The 11,866-nt window shown below is 44.6% G+C and overlaps 1 protein-coding gene across 9 annotated transcripts in view; it reads right to left on the bottom strand.

Annotated features, from left to right (window-relative positions):
• dusp16 (dual specificity phosphatase 16) overlaps positions 1-11,866 on the bottom strand; it is a 168,062-nt gene that overhangs the window by 4,086 nt on the left and 152,110 nt on the right. The gene's annotated exons all lie outside the window — the stretch shown is intronic.

Here is an 11,866-nt window from a genome sequence, read left to right as displayed (position 1 = left end):
GAACCAGTAAAAATTAAAGCCTATTTTTGTGGTCAAACTGTATACAGTAAAGAACATTAATCCTTCACCGCCATCCACCATGGGGAAGAAATTATTTACCGTGATGAAAATACCACTTCCAATTTCTTGTAGCATGGGCAAACAGGAGAATATGGGAGCAGCTTGGTGGGTCTTTATCCCCCAACCCCAGTATTACTCAGAACAAGAACTAAATGTCTAACGGTGCTATTTTAATGCTGAGAGCAGCCATTGAGCTGCAGTTGCCAGTGGTTAGAATATTGCTTCTGACTATTTAGAATAATCAGCATTCTACAGCCTAGGAGGAGGAGTGAGAAAAAGTTAACGTTTCAGGTCGATGGCTTTTCAGCAGAACTGGGTTTCTCTCTCCACAGATGCTGCCTGACCAGTTTAGTATTTCTAGCAGTTTCTGGTTTTATTCCTTGTTTTTGTATTCATGCTCCTATTTACAAAGCTAAGTATCCCATACACTTTCTTAACGGCCTTATCAACTTGCCACCTTCAAAGCTTTGTGACTATGTATCCCCAGGTTCCTCTTCCTTTGCACCCCTCACAATATAATAACCATTCTGTTCTGATGAAGGGTCATCAGCCTGAAGCATTAACTCTGTTTCTCTCTCCACAGGTGATGCCAGACCTGCTGAGTATTTCCAGCATTTTCTGTTTTCTCTCTTAATACTGATCCCTGGCAGACCCCACTGCATACTTCTGTCCAATCAGAAAAACATCGATTCACCAGTACTCCCTGCCTCCTATGCCATAGCCAATTACATACTGCCTCCTCTTTATCTACTTTTATCCTGTTCAATTTCTCCCCCATCACCATCCCTTTAATACCATGTGCTTCTGTTTTCAAAGTAAGTCCGTTAAGTGGCACTTTATCAATTGTCTTTTGAAAGTCCATATGTACATCTACTGACTACCTTCACCAACTCTGTTACTTCATCAAAAACTCAAGTAAGCTACTCAGACACGATTTGGGGGCTTTAATAAATTCTTGCTGGCTTTCATTTATTAACCCATATTTTTCCAAATGGCAATTCATTTTTCCCAGTTTATTGTCTCAAAGTATCCACACCAATGTTCAGCTCACTGGCCTGTATTTGGTGGGTTAAACCCTCTCCCTTTTTTTGAACAGGGGTGTAGCATTTGCAATCTTCCAGTCCTCTGACACCACTCACATATTTAAGAAGCATTGCAAGATTTTTTTGTTAATTCGTTCATAAGATGTAGGTGTTGCTGGCAAGGCCAGCATTTATTGTTCATCCCTGCTTGCCCTTGAGAAGGTAGTTACTGAACTGATGCAGTTCATGTGGATTATAATTTTCTGTCATTATATTTGATACGGCTACATGGCTTGCGAGGACATTTACGTTAAGAATCAACCACATTGCTGTGGGGCTGGAGTCGCATATAAGCCAGACCAGGCAAGGATGGCAGGTTTCCTTCCCTAAAAGGTATTAGTGAAGCAATTTGGTAGTTTCATGATCACTATTCCAGATGTAATTAACTAACTGAATTTAAATTCCTCAAATAGTGTGGTGGGAGTTAAATTCCTATCTCCAAATTATTAGCCCAGGCCTCTGGGTTCCTAGTCCAGTCACATAACCACTGTGCTGTCATACCCATCATTGGCCAGAATCTCTGCAATTTCCAACATTACTTCCATCAATAAACAATGATGCATCCCATCCAGACTGGGTAATTTCTATACTTTTTAGACACCCTCTCTTGATCTATTTTTATCCTATCCAGTTTCTCTACTGCCTCCTCCTTTATTGCTACATTGACAGCATCCTTTTTAGTGAAAGAAAGATGCAAAGTATTCATTCAGTATCTCATGAATGCCTTCTACTTCCACAAGACCAGGTCCTAACTTTTCCTTATTAACCCCTACCATTCCTTCAATTATCCTTTTTAAATGTTTATAAAAGAATTTTGGGTTCCCCATTATTAGAATTAGAACATTACAGCGCAGTACAGGCCCTTCGGCCTCGATGTTGCGCCGACCTGTGAAACCATCTGACCTACACTATTCCATTTTCATCCATATGTCTATCCAATGACCACTTAAATGCCCTTAAAGTTGGCAAGTCTACTACTGCTGCAGGCAGGGCGTTCCACGCCCCTACTACTCTCTGAGTAAAGAAACTACCTCTGACATCTGTCCTATATCTATCACCCCTCAACTTAAAGCTATGTCCCCTCGTGTTTGCCATCACCATCCGAGGAAAAAGACTCTCACTATCCACCCTATCTAACCCTCTGATTATCTTATATGTCTCTATTAAGTCACCTCTCCTCCTCCTTCTCTCCAACGAAAACAACCTCAAGTCCCTCAGCCTTTCCTTGTAAGACCTTCCCTCCATACCAGGCAACATCCTAGTAAATCTCCTCTGCACCTTTTCCATAGCTTCCACATCCTTCCTATAATGCGGTGACCAGAACTGCACGCAATACTCCAGGTGCGGTCTCACCAGAGTTTTGTACAGCTGCAGCATGACCTCGTGGCTCCGAAACTCGATCCCTCTACTAATAAAAGCTAACACACCATATGCCTTCTTAACAGCCCTATTAACCTGGGTAGCAACCTTCAGGGATTTATGCACCTGGACACCAAGATCTCTCTGTTCATCTACACTACCAAGAATCTTCCCATTAGCCCAGTACTCTGCATTCCTGTTACTCCTTCCAAAGTGAATCACCTCGCACTTTTCCGCATTAAACTCCATTTGCCATCTCTCAGCCCAGCTCTGCAGCCTATCTATGTCCCTCTGTACCCTACAACATCCTTCGGCACTATCCACAACTCCACTGACCTTAGTGTCATCCGCAAATTTACTAACCCACCCTTCTTCACCCTCTTCCAGGTCATTTATAAAAATGACAAACAGCAGTGGCCCCAAAACAGATCCTTGCGGTACACCACTAGTAACTAAACTCCAGGATGAACATTTGCCATCAACCACCACCCTCTGTCTTCTTTCAGCTAGCCAATTTCTGATCCAAAGCTCTAAATCACCTTCAACCCCATACTTCCGTATTTTCTGCAATAGCCTACCATGGGGAACCTTATCAAATGCCTTACTGAAATCCATATACACCACATCCACTGCTTTACCCTCATCCACCTGTTTGGTCACCTTCTCGAAAAACTCAATAAGGTTTGTGAGGCACGACCTACCCGTCACAAAACCGTGCTGACTATCGCGAATGAACTTATTCTTTTCAAGATGATTATAAATCCTGTCTCTTATAACCTTTTCCAACATTTTACCCACAACCGAAGTAAGGCTCACAGGTCTATAATTACCAGGGCTGTCTCTACTCCCCTTCTTGAACAAGGGGACAACATTTGCTATCCTCCAGTCTTCCGGCACTATTCCTGTCGACAATGACGACATAAAGATCAAGGACAAAGGCTCTGCAATCTCCTCCCTAGCTTCCCAGAGAATCCTAGGATATATCCCATCTGGCCCAGGGGACTTATCTATTTTCACACTTTCCAAAATTGATAACACCTCCTCCTTGTGAACCTCAATCCCATCTAGCCTAGTAGCCTGAATCTCAGTATTCTCCTCGACAACATTTTCTTTCTCTACTGTAAATACTGACGCAAGATATTCATTTAACACTTCCCCTACCTCCTCTGATTGCACACACAACTTCCCACTACTATCCTTGATTGGCCCTAATCTAACTCTAGTCATTCTTTTATTCCTGATATACCTATAGAAAGCCTTAGGGTTTTCCCTGATCCTATCCGCCAATGACTTCTCGTGTCCTTTCCTTGCTCTTCTTAGCTCTCCCTTTAGATCCTTCCTGGCTAGCTTGTAACACTCAAGCGCCCTAACTGAGCCTTCACGTCTCATCCTAACATAAGCCTTCTTCTTCCTCTTGACAAGCGCTTCAACTTCTTTAGTAAACCACGGCTCCCTCGCTCGACAACTTCCTCCCTGCCTCACAGGTACATACTTATCAAGGACACGCAGTAGCTGCTCCTTGAATAAGCTCCACATTTCGATTGTTCCCATCCCCTGCAGTTTCCTTCCCCATCCTACGCATCCTAAATCTTGCCTAATCGCATCATAATTTCCTTTTCCCCCAGCTATAATTTTTTCCCTGCGGTATATACCTGTCCCTGCCCATCGCTAAGGTAAACCTAACCAAATTGTGATCACTATCACCAAAGTGCTCACCTACACCTAAATCTAACACCTGGCCGGGTTCATTACCCAGTACCAAATCCAATGTGGCATCGCCCCTGGTTGGCCTGTCTACATACTGTGTCAGAAAACCCTCCTGCACACACTGGACAAAAACTGACCCATCTAAAGTACTCGAACTATAGTATTTCCAGTCGATATTTGGAAAGTTAAAGTCCCCCATAACAACTACCCTGTTACTCTCAACCCTGTCGAGAATCATCTTCGCTATCCTTTCCTCTACATCTCTGGAACTATTTGGAGATCTATAAAAGACTCCCAACAGGGTGACCTCACCTCTCCTGTTTCTAACCTCGGCCCATACTACCTCAGCAGACGAGTCCTCAAACGTCCTTTCTGTCGCTGTAATACTCTCCTTGACTAACAATGCCACACCCCCCCCTCTTTTACCATCTTCTCTGTTCTTACTGAAACATCTAAATCCCGGAACCTGCAACATCCATTCCTGCCCCTGTCCTACCCATGTCTCTGAAATGGCCACTACATCGAGATCCCAGGTACCAACCCATTCTGCAAGCTCACCCACCTTATTCCGGATGTTCCTGGCGTTGAAGTGGACACACTTTAAACCAGGTTCTTGCTTGCCAGTGCCCTCTTGCGTCCTTGTAACCTTATCCCTAACCTCACTACTCTCAACATCCTGTACACTGGCACTACATTTTAGGTTCCCATTCCCCTGCTGAATTAGTTTAAACCCCCCCCGAAGAGCACTAGCAAATCTCCCCCCCAGGATATTGGTACCCCTCTGGTTCAGGTGAAGACCATCCTGTTTGTAGAGGTCCTACCTACCCCAGAAAGAGCCCCAATTATCCAGGAAACCAAAACCCTCCCTCCTGCACCATCCCTGCAGCCACGTGTTCAACTCCTCTCTCTCCCTATTCCTCGCTTCACTATCACGTGGCACGGGCAACAACCCAGAGATAACAACTCTGTTTGTTCTCGCTCTAAGCTTCCACCCTAGCTCCCTGAATTTCTGTCTTAAATCCCCATCTCTCTTCCTACCTATGTCGTTGGTGCCTATGTGGACCACGACTTGGGGCTGCTCCCCCTCCCCCTCCCCCTTAAGGATCCCAAAAACACGATCCGAGACATCACGAACCCTGGCACCTGGGAGGCAACATACCAACCGTGAGTCTCTCTCATTCCCACAGAACCTCCTATCTGTTCCCCTAACTATGGAGTCCCCAATGACTAATGCTCTGCTCGTCTTCCCCCTTCCCTTCTGAGCAACAGGGACAGACTCTGTGCCAGATACCTGTACCCCATTGCTTACCCCTGGTAAGTCGTCCCCCGCAACAGTATCCAAAACGGTATACCTGTTGTTGAGGGAAACGGCCACAGGGGATCCCTGCATTGCCTGCTGGTTCCCTCTCCTTCCCCTGACGGTAACCCATCTACCTACTTCTTTTACCTGAGGTGTGACTACCTCCCCATAACTCCTCTCAATAACCCCCTCCGCCTCCCGAATGATCCGAAGTTCATCCAGCTCCAGTTCCCTAACGCGGTTCTCGAGGAGCTGGAGCTGGATGAATGTTACCTGCTAATCTTTTCTCATTCTCTCTATTGCCCTTTTTATATCCTTTTTTCAATTTTCCCTGCACTCTCTATTCTGTCTGGTTTTCTATTGCTCATTTACTGTTCTCTCAGTCAATCTTTGTTTCCAGTCCACCTGTGCTACATCCCTTTTCAAGTTACTGAAATTGGCTGTCTTCCAGTTGAGTATTATCAGCATTGATTTTTCTTTGTCCCTTTCCATAACTTAATAATCACTATTACACAGCTGCACTCCTACTGAAACACATTCTACTTGCCCTACTTCGTTCCTTAATACAAAAGCAAAATACTGCAGATGCTGGAAATCAAACAAAAACAGAAAGGCTGCATTTGCAGACAATGCAACCACTCGGTGGCTGAGTACTGGCACATACGCAAATGCCACCTCTGACTGAAACGTCACTGCGACGTCTCGGGCAGCTGCCAGTAATAAAAATCACACTGCTCAATTTGACACACGAAAAGGAAAAGACGACAAATCCCCTCAGCCCTCAATGGCCACAATCGCCACTTCCCTTCCCCGCTCACCCCCCCCCCCGCCCCCTTCGATCGCTGCCTCAATTGCCATTTCTCTTCCCCACTCGTTCCCGCGATTGCCACTCCCTCCCGTGACCGTCTGCTCGCTGCTGCATCCCGCCACTCCCAACTGCTCGCTGCTCCCTCCCATGCCCACCGGCTCGCCACTCCCGACGGCTCGCTGTTCCATCTTGCCATTCCTACCCAGAGAAGAAGTGGCGAGGGGGTGGATCAAGTGGAGTGTGAGGGGCTGTTTGGGGGGGTGGGGGAAGAGGTAGCGAGCAGTCGGGAGCAGGAGAGGACGGCGGGATAGAATGGTGAGTAGGCAGCTGCTCGAGGAGAGGCAGCGATCATGGGAGAGAATAGGGTACTGTTGGGGGTATGGAAGCGGCGATCGCTCCTAATTTTCTCACCCGTTGAGGGGTGAGGCAACACTCGGACATCATTATGTGCAGATTCAAGCTGACAAATGTTTGGACGCTCTGACAACGTCGGCGATCTCTCTGCATTGTCAGGAGGCACTCAGAAACAGAACATAGAACATAGAAAACATAGAAAAATACAGCACAGAACAGGCCCTTCGGCCCACGATGTTGTGCCGATCCTTTGTCCTCTGTCAAGGACAATTTAATCTATACCCCATCATTCTCCTTTATCCATATACCTATCTAAAAGCCGTTTGAAAGTCCCTAAAGTTTCTGACTCAACAACTTCCCCAGGCAAGGCATTCCATGCCCCGACCACTCTCTGGGTAAAGAACCTTCCCCTGACATCCCCCTTATATCTCCCACCCTTCACCTTAAATTTATGACCCCTTGTAACGCTTTGCTCCACCCGGGGAAAAAGTTTCTGACTGTCTACCCTATCTATTCCCCTGATCATCTTATAAACCTCAATCATGTCACCCCTCATCCTTCTCCGTTCTAATGAGAAGAGGCCTAGAATGTTCAGCCTTTCCTCGTAAGACTTATTCTCCATTCCAGGCAACATCCTGGTAAATCTCCTCTGCACCCTCTCCAAGGCTTCCACATCCTTCCTAAAATGAGGCGACCAGAACTGCACACAGTACTCCAAATGAGGCCTTACCAAGGTCCTGTACAGCTGCATCATCACCTCACGGCTCTTAAATTCAATCCCTCTGCTAATGAACGCTAACACCCCATATGCCTTCTTCACAGCCCTATCCACTTGAGTTGCAACTTTCAACGATCTATGCACATAGACCCCAAGGTCTCTCTGCTCCTCCACATGCCCAAGAACCCTACCGTTAACCCAGTATTTTGCATTCGTGTTTGTCCTTCCAAAATGGACGACCTCACACTTTTCAGGGTTAAACTCCATCTGCCACTTTTCAGCCCAGCACTGCAACCTATCCAAGTCCCTTTGCAGACGACAATAGCCCTCCTCGGTATCCACAACTCCACCAACCTTTGTATCATCTGCAAATTTACTGACCCACCCTTCGACTTCCTCATCCAAGTCGTTAATAAAAATCACAAACAGGAGAGGACCCAGAACTGATCCCTGCGGCACGCCACTGGTAACTGGGCTCCAGGCTGAGTATTTACCATCTAAGACCACTCTCTGCCTTCTATCAGTTAGCCAATTCTTAATCCAACTGGCCACATTCCCCACTATCCCATGCCTCCTGACTTTCTCCATAAGTCTACCATGGGGGACCTTATCAAATGCCTTACTAAAATCCATGTACACCACATCCACTGGTTTACCCTCATCCACTTGCTTGGTCACCTGCTCAAAGAATTCAATCAGGCTTGTGAGGCAAGACCTACCCCTCACAAAACCGTGCTGACTGTCCCGAATCAAGCAGTGTCTTTCCAGATGCTCAGAAATCCTATCCCTCAGCACCTTTTCCATCAACTTGCCTACCACCGAAGTAAGACTAACTGGCCTGTAATTCCCAGGGTTGTTCCTATTCCCTTTCTTGAACAGGGGCACAACATTTGCCACCCTCCAATCACCTGGTACCACCCCCGTCAGCAGAGAAGATGAAAAGATCATTGCCAGCGGCTCTGCAATTTCATCCCTTGCTTCCCATAACATCCTTGGATATACCCCGTCAGGCCCGGGAGACTTGTCTATCTTCAAGTTATTCAAAAACCCCAACACATCTTCCCTCCTAACGAGCACTTCCTCGAGCTTACCAGTCTGTTTCACACCGTCCTCTTCAGTAATACACCCCTTCTCATTCGTAAATACCGAAGAGAAGTACTCATTCAAAACCTCACTTATCTCTTCCGGCTCAACACACAGTCTCCCGCTATTGTCCTTGACCGGACCTATGGTCCCCCTAGTCATCCTCATATTTCTGACATACGCGTAAAAGGCCTTGGGGTTTTCTTTTATCCTACCCGCCAAGCATTTTTCATGCCCTCTCTTAGCTCTCCTAATCCCTTTCTTCAGATCCTTCCTGGCCATCTTGTATCCCTCCAGAGCTATGCCTGTGCCCTTTTTCCTCAACTTTATATACGCATCCTTCTTCTTCCTAACAAGACTCTCAACCTCTCTTGTCAACCACGGTTCCCTCACATGACCATCCCTTCCCTGTCTGACAGGGACATGCTTATCAATGGCCCCTACTATCTGCTCCTTGAAAAAGTTCCACATTTCGACCGTGCCCTTCCCTGCCAGCATATGCTCCCAACTTATGCTCCTCAGTTCCTGCCTGACAGCATCATATCTACCCTTCCCCCAATTGTAAACCTTGCCCTGTTGCACATACCTATCCCTCTCCATTACCACAGTGAATGCTACAGAATTGTGGAAATAGCAGGCCAGGCAGCATCTGTCTCTCTCCACAGATGCTGCCTGACCTGCTGAGTATTTCCAGCATTTTCTGTTTTTGTTTCTGCTTCCTTCCTCGTTGGGCTTGAAACAGAAATGATAAAGAAAGTTCTCCTGTATACATTTCAGGAATATTTTACCCTCCTTGTTCTTTACACTGTTTTTCTCCCCAGTCTATATTAGGGTGATTTAAGTCCTCTATTAGTACTGCTCTATTTTACATTTCACTGAAATTTATCAAACAGAGTTGTACCTTTTCTGTTCCTTAACTCTCAACAAATAGATTCAATCTTTGAACCCTCAAGTGTATCATTCCCTCTGTAAAACTGTAATTTTATCTTTGATCAATACTGCCACTAGTCCCGCCCTTTCTGCCTTTCCTATCCCTCCTGAATACATTGTAGCCGGGAGTGTTTAGTTCCCACTCCCACCCATGCATTCAAAACCGTGCTAGTCACCTGTATTTCCTCCATCTAATTCCTGCTCTTTCTACATTAATCTTTATTGTGTTGATATTTGATCCTCCTAATTTTCTATGCTCCTCGTCTCTCCTCTCTGATGCTACATCTAGTGCCCCTCCTTCTGCCAAATTTGTTTAAAACACCCACCACAGCACTAGTTAACTTCCCTACAAGGACTTTAGTCCCAGCCTTGTTCAGGTGCAACCTGTCCAACTTGTAGAGGTCCCTCCTTCCCCAGAACTGGTTCCAATGCCCCAGGAATCTGAAGCCCTCCAGCCTGCACCACTTCTCCAGGGCACCATATTGTACTACAGTTGAAGAAGAATTATCAAATGTACACATTTTTTCTGCTTTAATTGAATTTGCTACAATCTGTCCCTGAAAACAGTGATTAAAACATTGCTGTTCAACCAAATTGCATATTCCTGTGAGGTGATATAGACAACACTCCTAATAGCTGCTATATATTTGGATAAATTCAAACATTTACTGCATTATATTCCTGTTTCTGTACTCACTGGTACATAGCACTGGGAGTAAGCCAGAAATTATCACCTTTGAGGACCTGTTCTTTAACCTTTTTCCAGGCTCCTAAAACTCTGAAGGACCTCAAGGAGCCTGAAGGGCCTCAACCCTTTTCCTACCATGGTCATTGGTTCCAATATGGTCCACAACTTCTGGTTATTCTCCCTTTCTTCACACCCATTTATTTGGCTCCATTTAAGGTTGTAGCCCAGCTATCAGTTAATAAATTTATCCTCATCCCTCCAGACCCACCTCCTGATGTGCTTGTCTTTTAAATGTTTTTAAATTTCGATATAAGAAGACTACATGCCTTCGTATTAAAATCTTGATCTGAATTTATCCCAAATATATAGCAGTTAGTATGAGTGTTGTCTGTATCATTTCACAGGATTATGCAATCTGCTTGAACAGCAATGCTTCAATCACTGTTTTCAGGGACAGAGTGTACAAATTTCAATTAAAGAAAGCAGTTAGAAGTAATGTGCACATTTGGTAATTCTTAAACAGTAGTACAATATGGTGTCCTATGGGAATGTTCAGACTGCAACAAATATTAAGCTGTGCAAACTTTTACAAAATGTTCATATTAGTTCCATCAATTTTAAAGTCAGAAGTATTAAAATTGCAGTAGCTTTTGTGAAGATATTGTTAATTTAATGTATTTCTCAAGTCATAGATCTAGCAGAATGATTTACAAAAACACTATTAGACAATTCCCTATTAATTATAAGGTGTACACCAACTTGCGATTTACAGCTTCTAAAAACTCTGCACTTCTCTACTCCCTCTCCCAACAGAGACACTGGAAGGGGGAGGGAGGGGAAAAGAGGATAATGTTATTTCTCTTGTGATTTATATTATGTCTAAAATAAGTTTAGGCTTAAATTATATAAGATGTAGAGAGGAACATTCCTCTCACTCCTCTCCCCATTCCTTCTCCTTACATAACTATAATTGAATAATTCCGTTTCTGACAGACCCAGAGGAAAGTACAGAAAAAAAAACTTTTAATGAAAATACCCTATAATATCTCCCCTTCTTTTCTGAAAATGCTGACACCCCAACCAGAAACCCTCCAGTACAGTGCTATAGTGTTTTCAGTATTGGACTAGCAACCCTCAAATCCCATGAAGACAAGCTGTGAAATTGAATTCAATGGATCTCACAATTTATGGACTAGCACCAGGGAAATTACCAAATCAAATGACTGTCAAAAAATTAACTGGTTCACTAATTTCCTGCACAGAAGAGAACCTGCCAGCTTTACCTGGTCTGGCCTACACATAATTCTACTCCCAAAGCAAGTGGTTAACTCTGAATAGGAATTTAGGAACAGGAATAGGCCATTTAGCCCCTAGGGCTTGTTCCGCCATTTATCAGATGATGGCTGAACTGTAACCTTATTCCATTAAACCGCCTTTGCCCCATATCCCTTAATACCTTTGGTCAACAGAAATCTATCAATCTCAGGTTTAAAAAATTAGCAATTAACCCAGCATCGACTTCCATTTCCAAGAGAGTTCCATATTTCTACCACCCTTTGCATGTAGAAGCGTTTCCTAACTTCAAAGGCCTAGCTCTAACCTTTTGGGGTTTCTGCAACCAGTGGACTTTGTTTCTTTCTATCCTGTCAGTTCCCCTTACTATCTTAAAAAGTCGATTAAATCACTCTTCATCTTCCAAATTCCAGGGACTACAACCCTAGGTATCATTCTACTAAATCTATGCTGCATTCCCTCCAAGAACTGAACACGGCACTCC

Source organism: Heterodontus francisci, chromosome 18 (assembly GCF_036365525.1).
Source record: "Heterodontus francisci isolate sHetFra1 chromosome 18, sHetFra1.hap1, whole genome shotgun sequence".
Classification (NCBI taxonomy): domain Eukaryota; kingdom Metazoa; phylum Chordata; class Chondrichthyes; order Heterodontiformes; family Heterodontidae; genus Heterodontus; species Heterodontus francisci.
Note: the sequence above shows the minus strand (reverse complement) of the source record. Positions and strands in the feature narration are given on the sequence as shown.